The sequence below is a fragment of the Biomphalaria glabrata genome, chromosome 6 (genome assembly GCF_947242115.1).
Source record: "Biomphalaria glabrata chromosome 6, xgBioGlab47.1, whole genome shotgun sequence".
NCBI lineage: Eukaryota > Metazoa > Mollusca > Gastropoda > Planorbidae > Biomphalaria > Biomphalaria glabrata.
In genome coordinates, this window is record NC_074716.1 from 182,964 (window position 1) to 196,663 (window position 13,700).

The 13,700-nt window shown below is 33.7% G+C and overlaps 1 pseudogene; it reads right to left on the reverse strand.

Moving 5' to 3' along the window:
• Window positions 1-13,700, reverse strand: part of LOC106061156 (dynein axonemal heavy chain 6-like) — a 146,998-nt pseudogene that overhangs the window by 2,857 nt on the left and 130,441 nt on the right.

A 13,700-nucleotide genomic window follows, 5' to 3' on the forward strand; every position in this document is an offset into this window, starting at 1 on the left:
TGCCCTAACCCAGGGATCTAAGATGTGATGTGATTTTACAGAGAACCTGTGCCGCAGAACATAGATCTAATATTTAAACTATGACCAAGGTAAGAAAACTTAAGGCTATGGCGCAAGATCCTTTGATCCCATTTGCCAGTTTCACAGTTAGAATAGTAGGTCTATGTACTGGTTTGTAAGACGTGAGTATGATGCTCTTTCATTTGGGCACACAACAAAACTTTTAATTGAAAACTCACCCTTTCCTCAGGGAAAACTTTAACAAACATTAATTTTTGAAAAGCTGTCAGGCGATCATTCCAATTTCCATAAACTCTATCTGGAAGAGGCAGATCACCATCGTTATATTCAGGGGGATCCAAGACAGCGTAGAGATAGCGCTCCGGAGGAGGATTGGCTCGAACCTAAAGTTTTTGATATAAAAAAAATCATGCTTTCTCAGTTATAATCTATACAATTTTAAAACGCAGAAACTTTCACAAGCTTCTTGCATTCATAACATTGTAAAACCTAGACCTAAAGGCCCAAGTCAAGCTGAATATAAAATACATCCTTGTTAATAAAATGAGCCTTTTTAAAATTCTGTTAACAGTTATTGTAAAGAAAAACACTTTTTTCTCTTGCCTCCTGTTAGGAACATAATAGTACAATAGAGTCAAAATACACTGAATGACTACACAACACACATCTCTAATATTTGCTGAACACATTCTTATGGATAGTTACAAGCACACGTTTACATAACAACAACAACTGATACATTAAATCACTTTCATAACCTTCACCCCAGACCCCCTTCGGTTCAAATTGTGCCTAGGATTTACAAGGAAAGAACTAAACTAATCATACACCAAAATAATTGTTATCTTGTTCATTTTCTTTATTTCCAACAGTTATTGTATAAACTTTATGTCCATTGCTTACATAGATTGATAAATCATTATGTAAAATGGGAATACCCACTAGAGAAAGTGAAATAAAAAACTTTATTTTTGTCACAAGGCACTATTGTTTTGTTATTGTCACAAGCACTACAATTTTTGTGTGAAAGATGCCAAGTCACTTAATTGTTCCTAGTTGGAGGCTCAAATTTACACTCTTGAATTTAAAGGTTTATGTCTGCATCTTCTGCCTGTTGTTCCTTATGTCTGTATCTTCAAGGTGTTTTTCTTATGTCTGCATTTTCTGCTAATTGTTTCTTGTCTTAATCTTCATGCTTGTTTCTTTTGTCTGCAAGCTTGCTGGTTGTTTGTTAAGTCTGAATTTTTGTGGGCGTCTCCTTAATCTGCATCTTCTGCTTTTGTTTTTTTTTTATGTTTGCACTTTTGTGGTTGTTTTTTCATCAGGTAACTGGCTTGATCAATAAAATGCATTTCGACCTCATGAATATTATCATCATAAGGTTCAACAAAAGCTGTTGCATTTTTGGTGCAAAGATAGCAACTATCTGCTCTTAATTTTACGATCTTCATTTGGTCCATGTGTTCAGCTTTTTAAGATAGTAATAGAGCTTCGTGAGTTTGTGGTCAGGAAATCCTGATATGAAGCTAAGAACTAACCAACCCAATAAATGTGACTGGACTTGCCATCTGAGTCTAATTCAGTAACACTGGAACTAAAGTACAGAGAGCTGTACACAGTATACATTAATGATTTCAACGACAGATTTTTATTATAGGTTCATCCAAATGTGTTCAGACTAATGTGAATTCTTTATGACCATAAGAAATATAGTGCTTATTTTGATTGTTCATCGCTTTATGTGTATTGGCTCACCAGGCTATATACTATTACAGAAAATGTGTTTGGCTAGCATTACAGAGTAAACAGAAGGGGTAGCAAGAGACTCTTGGGCACAGGATTAAAACAATGAATCTAGAATGACAAAACTAAATTTAGTCATCCTGTACGGAGGCCCCATCAGTTTCTTTATCAAATTACAATATACTGCAGACGATTTAAAAATTTTAATCACAGAATTAATGGGAAATAAAAGTAAGAATTCAAAACATTAAAACACATTTTGTTTTTAAGAGATTGGTAATGAGCCTGGGCTCACGGAACCCATTTGTGCCATGGTTACTATGCCACAAACTGTAAAATATTTTGTATAATTTAGAACCACAATAAAACAATTTAATATATGACAAGTGATTAAGGCATATTTCTCATTCTAAATGCTAGGAGAAATTCTTAAAAGTGCTATTTATTTCCTATGCCTGAAATGGGTTGCCTGAATCAGCCAGAAAAACAATGCCTTTGCAGAGTTAAGTCTCTCATTATTATGTACAAATAGATTAAAGAGACAGATTTCACAGAATGAAATGATCTTTATTGAAGATATGTCCTAATTATTAAGATATGTAGCCTTCAGTTTGATTGAGACTGATTGTTTTAATATTTTTTTATATGGGTAATGCATTTTGTTATCGTTATCATTACCTCAGGGCCTTCATCCAGTCTTATCCATACAGGTGTTTTATCCAAATCATAATGGATGTAACGGAAGTCTTCAAATGTGTCACTCATCTCGCAGGCCATTTTCCAAACATTTAATGGAAGCCACGTTGTGTTTTCTGGTTTGGGGACATTTTGCTGTAGAAAATGTAATGGCTTTTAATTACAATAAAAGAAAAAAAGTTTTTATTTTGATAGAAGTTGTGTGTTCTATAATTGTTTAACCTTCCTCTTTCAATGAGATTCTAAATAATCCATAAATATGTCAAGTTGTCAGTGGTGACAAAGTGTGTTGATTCTCAATGGTTATATAAATTTAAACTCTCAAATCTAATTGATTTGAATAAGCTACAATCTTTAAGATGTACAGAAAATTCTGTGGCATTCAGCATTTTACATCTCTTGAAACTTATAATCTTCCCTTTGTAACTTCTCTTCTGTCTTTTCTGCATAAAGAGGCTAATCATCGATACACAGCCACGGTCACAGAAAATCACTACTCCATACAAGTGTACTATTATTTAAAACTTTTTATTCCTAATGTATATAATAAAATGATAACATATTTATATATCTCTAGGATCTCTAGAAAGTCATTTCATTTCTGTGAAGGCATTTCCTAAAATAAATGAAGTTGAAATAAGAGAAGAAGAGAAATATTAATCAAAATGTCTAGTACCTTCTCTATACCTCCAATAGGTCCACGGAGAAAAAAATTCCACTCCAAGGGAGTTATTTCCCCTTCAGTTTTCATAATCTCTGAGCAAAGCAAAAATGAAAATACAAGCTTGTGTTTTTCAAAGAGACCTCTGAAAGAAAATCAAAGCAACCACTAGAGGAATATCTCATTTCACATGTCACATTAATCTGTAAGTAAGATCAAAGTTAATTTAGTTAATGAATTCTTTAAGATTTGCAATATAAATAATGGGTACTTGGCATTAGCTAAGAACACCCTTGTTAACCATCAGTAATAGAAACAGATGACCTTTGCATCATCTGCATCTGAAGGATGTGAAAGGGGACCAAGCATACTACAAAATAAAGCATGACCCACAAAACCATATACTAGAGGCACTATGAGATACATTTGATTATTTTATGGCCTCCTTCAGTTATGAAACAACTATTGGTCTCATGTAATTGAGATGAATACATAGGCTATGATTGGAACCATGTCACACACGCAGCAGTCCTCCCCCCCCCCTCCCAACCAGCTGATCTATCCAAATGAAGGTTAATGCCAATAAAGTTAAGGAGTAAATTTTATCGGCATCCCAGACTCTGCCAGGGTGTAGCACTGTAAGCTACCCAAGGGTCACTGGCTCTTGATTTTTCTTCAGGGTTGACTCCTGAAAAGTTTCCCAATGTTTGGATATAGCTGCAATGAATAAAGATTTGAATTAGAGTTTTCATTCTCCTAGGTGGCTGGATGGCTGCCTGGTCGTGCGGTTTGCACGCTGGACTGTCGTTCAGATTTATCGATGGTCCCGGGTTCAAACCCTGCCCGCTCCCATCCCCCGTCGTCCTGCGGGAGGTTTGGACTAGGAAGTAATTATCTTCAACTCTGAAGGAACATCCGAAACATGTAAAACATTTTACAAACATTTTAGGTGGGTAGCCAGCAATCTAAGGAGCCCCTTCCTGCGTGAAGATTACTTGTTAAAGCACCAGTGCTCTTCTTTACAGATAACAGTTCAAGCCGGATCCAATATCTGAGTTGGACTAGTTGTCAGAGGCTAGTTGAGACGCATGACATTGGAAGCATTTTATAGGCAGTGGAGTGCTTATTTGCATAACACCAATTCCAGTAATGTCAATACTACTGAAACCATGAGACACAATGCAGGTAACAATACAAGAATTACCTAGAAACATTCTTGTAAATACATACTGTAGTCTCTTCTAAGCAAATGTCCAGTCGTGTTTGAAGGTCATCAGACTTCTCACTGGTTGAGATTGTATTGTTAAATAGCTGAATAAAATTTTAAAATAATAAAATGGTTAAGATGTTTCTGACTGAATCCTAAGCATTTGAAACATTGGAAAAATAAAGGCTAAAATTCAAATTAAACTCAGACATGATTTTCTAACTTTGGACTGGATCAATTTTCCTTTCAGACAATCAGATGATGGGGAGGGAGATTTTTATTTTTTTATTTTATTAGTAATGTGGGTGTAGGGGAGAAAACTACTCTATTCTAGCATCATTTCATTTTTCAAATTTGTTACAGATTTTCTAAAATATACACCAAACTAATTTCTACACCATACTCATACAGATGGCTCCTTGGTCCTTTTACTACTGTCTTGTCCTGTTTTCGAACCCTACCAATTTATTACAGAGGCACAGATGACAAAAATGTTGACACCTTGTAATTAATTCTTTTAATCACAAAGAAACAATGGATTTTACAGAAGAATCCCATCTAGCCTTGTCAAGAACCATAGCTGCAGTGCTAAAATTTGTTGCAGGTTAGCGTCATTGTCATCTAATATACCATCTAGCAAAGCATTCATGGATAATAAAGGTTATTATTATTATCGGCTTACAGGGGTAATGTTTAAAGTGGTTCTGCCCATCAGCAACACAATACACAAAGAAGCTAAACATTTTAAAATGAATTTTCTAAATTAGTTAATAATGACACTATCTCAAACTTTAACTGTAAATAATGGATATTTTGGATAAGACATATACTGATTGTCAAAGAATATGAGAAAAAAACACATGTGCTTATACATGAGTAAATTATCTGTTTTTAATTGTTATGACTATCTATCTGGCTGCCTGGAAACACTGGACTCAGATTGTCGGGTACTTTATCAACTCTAATAAACTATGTCAAATACTGTACAGTTGGAAGTTTGAAAGACTGCACAAGCGCTTCACTGTAGATAACCTTACAAAAAGGTACTGCTCTACTTAATTGAATCATACTAGACTATCTGTTTTGTCCTGAACTCATACTGGACTCCACCAGACTATCTTGACTCTGCCACCTCTACTCTTTATAAAGGGCCCCTGAAGGCCTACTAGGAAATGACAGAATGTCCCCAGACCTTTTTTAGACAAATCACATGACCACATCACAACCTATTTTCAAGTAGAGTGTCCCTGAAGGGCCGTCCCTCATCCCTGTTCACTGCTAGCAGTAAGCTGGCTTCTGTCACCTGTGTGAGCGTGTCATATGCACATCTAACCTTACCCACATCAATAAGTTCATTTATAACAATATCATTTTTAAATACTTGTGTATATTAAGTAAATATGGGTAAAGTTTAAAATTTATATTTATACATGGGCCCACTGCAATTTGAAAGAGATCAACTTTGGGTACTAAGATCAATACTTATTGGTTTAAGAATGTAAAGTACACATACTAATGTGATGATTTTATGGCTTATCTATTCCTTTACCTGTTTAAAATACTTGAGAGAGAATTGATACATGGGATCTACTTCCCCCATGTCAGACACCACAAAGTACATAACAGAACCCCTCTCAGCAACACAGCGATATTTCTCCCGGGCTACACTGATCTTTTCTTCTGTTGTCTCGGATTCAGCAAGTCTTTGTTTGATAACTGCTGAGGTGACCTGTCAGGGTTAAATATTTTTCTTTAAGTTGATCAGAAATACACTGTTACTTGATGTTTTTACTTTAAATTGGCAACTAAAACCAATTTTTTCCCAATAGCAGTAAAATTTATTGGTAGACACCCTCATGATATAATTTTCTGGTAATATTGTCAGACCCATCTTAATCTTATTAGAATTTTGTTTAACCTTATGCACATTGTTTTTTCTTGAACCAAGTCTAACAAAACATAATGGTATTTTTTCTATTTGATTTCTAGTCTTCTACATCTTTGTTTTCTAAATCACATTATAATTATATGATCATTATTATATATTAAACTCTGCTACTGGAATTATAAAAAAAAATATTTTAGTGCTGTGTTACTTCTGCCGAGAGATATAAGGAATGAGAGATCTTCAAGATGTACTTGGGACATTTGATTGATGCTTTAATGGTCATAAACACCCACATTACCAATGGAAACAAGTGAAACTCACACATGTGAAACTCTCACATTTCAAGGCCTATGTGATACTTGCCTTAGAATCATTCAATGTATTGATAAGTTCTTCATTGTCCAATATATTTCCTTCCGATTCAAAAAGTAACTTCAGAATTTTATCTTCAATAGATTTCAGCTGGTTCTTATCAGCATTGATTCTCATGATGAGTTCATTTCTTTGTTCTTCCAAGTCTGGTCTCTCTAAACTGACAACATCACTACAACCAATAGAAAGAAAAACAACCTTTTCATGTCTGACCTATTAAATGTAACTAGTTGAAATTTTTACTGCTCCTAGTTAAAAATTAGTCTATTTAAAAACAGATTGTATTCCCAAAAAAATTATATATTTTCATAATCAAAACAATAAAACAACATTTACATAAAAGTAGATTTTATAGTAGTAATAAAAATTGTAATGTATTTAGTTTAACCAATCTTATTTTTTTTTTTTTAAACTTTTTAACAATTCGACTGGTTAATTTAGTCTTGAAAGAATGCTTTGGATGTTAAGCCAGAGCTAAAATAAAATGTATGTAACAAGAAAAAAAAAAAAATAGATGCGAAAGAAATTTTCAACCTAAGAAGTTGATCTTCAAGGCCTTTCTTGGTGACTGTGAAATAGATAACTGTTACTTTGATGCAGACTTCTGGCAAGTAATGTGGATTAGAAAGTTTGGTGGTCATATAGAAGCGAAAGTTTCGATCATAGTCTATATCGCTATCCCCCAAGCGAATCAACACACGCCCACCCTGAAAAAGACAACGAAAAAAAAGATTAAAAAGTAATTTTTATTAAATCAGAATGTTGGCCTAAAACTCTATACATTGGGTATCACTTTGAAAATTTAGTTTTTAACTGCAAGTTCTGTCCTTCCAATTTCCTTTTAAGCTCATTCATGACAAATTCAATTATAATTTCACTCATGTTGATTTTATTTATAATAATCTCATTCATTACTAGTTGATTCATCATGATTCTATTTATGGTCATTTCATTTATTATAATATTATTCATGCTAAAATTTGTCCTTATTATTTAATTGATGGGAGTCAGGTAGTGTGATATGCTGGCTGGACTGTTGTTCGGATGGTCTCAATAGTACCAGATTCATATCCTACAGTTCAGCGAGAGGTTTGGTTAGGATGAAATTACCATCAAATCTGAAGGAACATGTGAAATATTTTACATGTGAATAGACTTCATTACTTTTAGAAATATTACAAGATAAACTAACTTTTGTTTTAATTTTAAAGATTACATCCAAATAGCTGTTCATTGAATATTTCCTGTAAACATGAGACAGGAGCTAAGTAAAAGTAAAGTTGCCCCTTTCAGACCTTGCTATCTATGGGGCAGATGATGTTAAGGTCATCTGTTTCTATGGCCAACAGTTAACAAGCAGGGTGTTATGTGGCCAGTACAACGACCAACCGCTTTTACATTCCACAACTAAAGTCGGGTACCCATTAGAGTTGGGTGGACTCAGGGGCAAATGAACTCCATCTTATATTTTCTTATAATTCCAATAAAATCTATTGTGAGCCTAAACATAAAACTTAGTTCATTCCCTTAGAAAAGGAAAGAAAAATTATCATAAATCAGCCCATAACATAGTTATAATGAGAATGATATTCGAGAATGTTTAAAATATCATTATCTAGATTTCAATCTACAAAGGAATATGGTAAGCAGACAAGATAGGATAAGATGATCTGTTCTCTGCTATAATATAACAAGTAGGCTCTGACCAGAAAATAATTTTCTAATTGGAAATACGTTATGACTACATATACTCTATTAAAAAAAAACCAGGAACATTCCAAGACAACCACTAAGGAGACCAGATACAACACTAAGAAATTCATTGAAAGCATTGGCAAATGGGAAGGGGGTAGGCATTCCATAAAATCATCCTTAACCTTTTATGTATTATCATTTTAGCCTCGCATTTTTTCATTCACAGTTACCTACAACACTATACTATTTATTTTTGTACAAAATATATTTTGATAACTTCAGCAACCAAGATTAGTGTTCTAAAAGATTACAGTAACATTTTTTTTCCTCTCTGTTCAACAATACATTTGCATCTGAACACTCTGCATTAACACTGTTCTGGGCATCTCTTTGAGAATCCTGGGATTAAAGCAAGCAATAGCTTTACTTCACAAATACCTAATTAGGAACACCAAAAAACTCAAAATTTTTGAATCTACTCTTATAGAGAAACATGTTAAGTCCTTAGAAATGAAGCATTTTCATAATGTCAAATTTGATAAAAGTGACCTTACTTATAAATATATAACTGAAAAAAGTCAATAAGGTTACATAAAAGGTTCAATTACCTAAAGGAGTTTAAAGCTTGATATGTTACTTGTCATGTAAAGCACTTTAGTTATAGATGGAGAAATGAATTGAATGCTGCACTGACCAAACCCTCAAAACATATTGGAGTCCAAGGGTAGATTACGTGAAGTTGTAACAAGTCAGGAGACATTACTCCATCATTAAACCTTTTTGCTTTTACAAACACAGCTTTTACACACACAGAGAAAATTTTGGTATACAATAAAGTGTTTAAATGTTTAGATGTAATAGAAAAATGTTACCTGTTTAAAGGTTTGTTTTAACAAGACAGGTTCTAGTGCTGGATCCAAAGCTTCACCAACATCCTCCATCAAAACAGGTAAACCTGCTCTTATGCAAGCTTCCAGTGTTCTCAGAAAGTTGGAATTTGATAATTTAATAATTTTAAGCTTATTTAGAGCCTCTCTATTTCTGATCCATCTGTTGGCCTGAAAGAAGTGTCAACAATAATACTCAGCTTTAATCAATACAAGTACATACTAGAAACATTATTTGTTTACTTAGAAACTTTACCTGTTCTTGTGGGTCAATCATCAAAGGCCACCTGCGACCTTTAGTTAGAAAGAACAGCGTTTTCAATTGACACAGCATCTCTTGGCAGACCGTCAGCATTCCATTGTCGAATTTCATATATATCTGCCAAGACTGACACAAGAGTCATATTTTCTGTTGCAGGTATTTGAAGCTCAATCAATCGTTTAGTCCAACCTGTAGAAAAGTTTTTGTATCCAAATTATTAAATACATTCAAATGTCTTATAATGAATCTAAGTATTCATGCTAGATACATCAGAGTATTTCAGTCATATCAATTGGTCGTTGTGGTAATATTTAGGTTATGTTATTTTCTTAAAAATGTTCTTTCTTAATATAAATATTTCTAAAAGTTTTTAACAAATAATTAAATGTGAGAAATACAAGATACAGTTAAGTTAATAATAGTAAAGTAAAGTTCCCCTTTCAGACCTTGTGGTCTATAGGGCAGATGATGTAAAGGTCATCTGATTCTGTGGCCTACAGTTAACGAGGGTGTCATGTGGCCAGCTCAACGACCAACCGCCTTTACTTTTCCCCAACTAATGTCAGGTACCCATTAGAGCTGGGTGGACTCAGAGGCGCCCAAGGATCCTGAAATTAAATATCCCAGTCTTCACTAGGATTCAAACCCCGGACAACGGTTAGGAAGTCAAGCCCTTTACCGCTCAGCCACTGCGCCTTCTAAGTTAATAATAATTGATGTAAAATATTTTGTTTCTAACTACTAAATCATATATCTGAGAGTAAAGCATAACTAAATAATGAAAAATCAAGCTAGACCTAGTAATATTTTCAAGAGTTATGAGAACAAGAAGTTTGTATAATTTGATGTTTGGCCAGGAAGGTATACAGTCTCAAAAGATCAATTCAAAAGCAGAAAGCAGGAGGTTTGGACTAGAAAGTAGATTATCTTTATCTTTGAAGGAACATCCGTAACATGTAAAACATTTTATAAACATTTTTTAGAAACAGCCTTCACCATTTTCAAAACCTAATTCATTTTGTACTTTTCATATTTTCTTATTGAGGATGATTAGTTGCCATGTATCAAGATTAATGGGCAATTAGGAAAACTTACAACTGAAATGAATCAAAAGCTGCTACAAAGGTCTAAAAAATTTATTTATGTATCCAACACAATACTTAAGCTAGTCAAAAAACAATCAGTTAATATGGTATAAGCAGACATTGCATTAATAAAGGTTTTGTTTTTTAAGTTTTGGACATTCATTCAGAAATTAAGATTATCATGTACCAATCTAAACTTCTTGAGAACCAAAGCAGACAGCAGTGGGAAGGGTTCAAACTGATGACAGTTCTAAAGGCATACCACACGACCAGTTTTCTCTCTCAATGGTACTAGTTTTCAAGGGTGTCTGTATCTAAACATTTTAAAAGTACATTGTTTTTTATGTTTAGACTTACCTTCTACAAGTTTTTGCCTGTAAGTAGAAGTAAAGGCTCCATAGTAAGCTACACAAGCTGCTGCTATAAAAACATCTCCTACTACATTTTTCAACTGTACATCAAAGTTGGCAACACTTTCCTCCCAACGAACCTATAAGAAACATGATGTAGAAAGAGAACAAATACTATGGCCTCTTTCAGTTGCAAAATTACTATGGAAATGAGAAATGAGATGAATGCCTGGGCATTAGTTATGGTTGGAACAATGTAACCCAAACAGCTATTTTCCAATTTCTCAGCACAGCTGATGAATCCAAAGGAACAGCAAGTGCTGATACAGAATGCGAAATGCGGTGGCGCAGGCTCTGCAAACTGCCTTAAGGTTTGTCTGCTCCTTATTTTTCCTCAAGATAGACTCCCAAAGCCTTTCACATATTTGGGTATAGCCGCAAGGCAGCAGAGGTTTGAATTCAGTTTTCCTTCTCCTAGGTGGGTAGCCAACCAAGGCTAATGAGCCCCTTAAGCCTGAAGCTTACTGGTTTAGGCACTGGTTACACATCACATTTTCCCCAGTTAGTGATAACAATTCTCCCATATCTAACATCTAACGGGTAGAGGCTGTTTGTCAGAGGCTATCTGAAAGCCATTGAAAGTATTTTTTAGGTAGTGGAGTGCTTATATCCATTACCACTTTTAACAACCTTGCAGAACAGAGAATAAATATTTCAAGGAGCAGAGAATAAATATTTCAAGGAGCAGAGAATAAATATTTCAAGGAGCAGAGAATAAATATTTCAATGATAAAGATGAGAACTAAATGAGTTTCTAGTAATGTCCCATCCTTATTTAAACATGAAATCATGAGATTGAGATGTTGTTTCAAAGATAGTTGAGCTATTGAAATGTATATTTTTTTAAAGTAGAAATATGAAAAAAAAATCACACCAAAAAAGTGACAAAATCATTGTAGTCTCACACTTCTTTCTAAGACTGTGTGCCATGCATGTCTCATCTCCAGTATGGAAATATGGTTTTAGTGAATGAATGCACATATTTTCAAATCGTTAATTTATTCCTCAAGGTGATATTTTTGTTTGATCATTTCAATTTATCTTTGATATTATAAAAACTACGCCCAGTAGGCCAAGTCTGACTAAGAATCATATTTTAATGTTATAATAGTTCTCATAGATTTTAAAATAACCTACTTGTTCATCAGCTGTTGTCAGTTTGGAAGAGCGTTTCAATCTGGCGGCAGTCACAGCCATGTTTCTTTCCAAACTTTTTTTTTCAGCCATACTCTTGTCAAAGACAGCCTGAAGATTTTTAATTTGTTTCTCCACTTCAGCCAGTTGGTCTTGTTTAGCTTTGAGGACACTTAAAACCTCATTGAGAATGTCTTGAGCCTCAGCCAGTCTGACAAGGAAGAGATAATACATCTTGTAATAATAATATACCAACTATACATATACTTCTGTAATAATACTATATATATATATCCCATGTTCCACTGTCAAAGTGACATCATTATGATTTAGTACAAAGTTTACTAATTAATGACCACTAAAGTTGTATTAAAACAAGTCTAAGAAAACAAATATAATTGAATATTTTTTTACTTAGACCTAGAATGATTTAAAAAATAGCAACGCTTTGACTGCTAATTATTTAATGCCTTGACTGCTAATTACTTACGCTTGTTTCTTTGGCTCAACTTGTTTAGCTACAGCAGAGTAAACATCAATTGCTCGAACCCATAGGACTAAAGTTTTACAAGCCTGGACGAAGAATAGATTTATCAAACAACATTCCATCATTACTCTGTGGTTATAACAATCTTCAAAACATTAAATCACAAATATTTTCAGGTAAGTAGTTAATGATTTAAGATGTACATTCACTATGAAACTTTTCCATAAACAATGTGATTACAAAATATAATGTCTACTAAAAAAAAAATAAATACAGAAATTGTTTTTCTGCTTAGAAGACTGCTGGTTGGCAAATAAAAAAGAAGCAAAAAAACAAACAAAACAACATTCAATGAAAAGTGGAATTGTTTTGACATACTGTGGGCTTAACTTATTAGACAGATCATTTTATTAGTACAACATTTGTGGGTGAATGTTAGACTGTGTTACTCTTCAAGTCTCTGAACCAAATAAAAGAAATGATTTCACATTCACATTTTGTTGTGTAGTGACAGTTGTTTTTTTTAACACCAGATCTTCTGTAGAATATTAAACACATGACTAGCCTAGTTGATCTAATTTTAAACATGTATGTTAATCATCCCTCTTTGCTTTTAATATAGACAATATCATCTCTTTCTACTAGGTTTTCTCCTTGACGTTGTTGTGGTTTTTCTTGGTTTTATTTATTCTCAACATCTGAGTTTTCTTTTCATTGATTTTTAAACCAGTTTTCTCCACTTCTATAATGATCTTGTTTAATTTTATATGAGCATGTTGTAGTTTTTGGAGGCAGATATCATATTGTGAAATCTAGATCCTCCATTTTTTTGTCCATTTAATGCATGTGTTGCCAGCTTTTTACCTTTTCATTATCCAGTCTAATGAGTTTTTAGAAATAATTTAATGACTTTTAGAAATTATTTAACAATTAAATTAGTTACCTTTGAAACTTTGGCTACAACGTCAGGTACAAAACTTGGCATGGATGTATATTTCCTGACTTTAGCCAGCTTGGCGGCTGGGACATTTTCTTTGTCATATTCATACATTTTTTTTAAGAAGTTTGTGTCTGCCAGCATGGCTTTACAACTCGCCCAGTCTGTCCTGAAAGAAATTATTGCATATGCAATCAACATTTTAGTGCAATGAA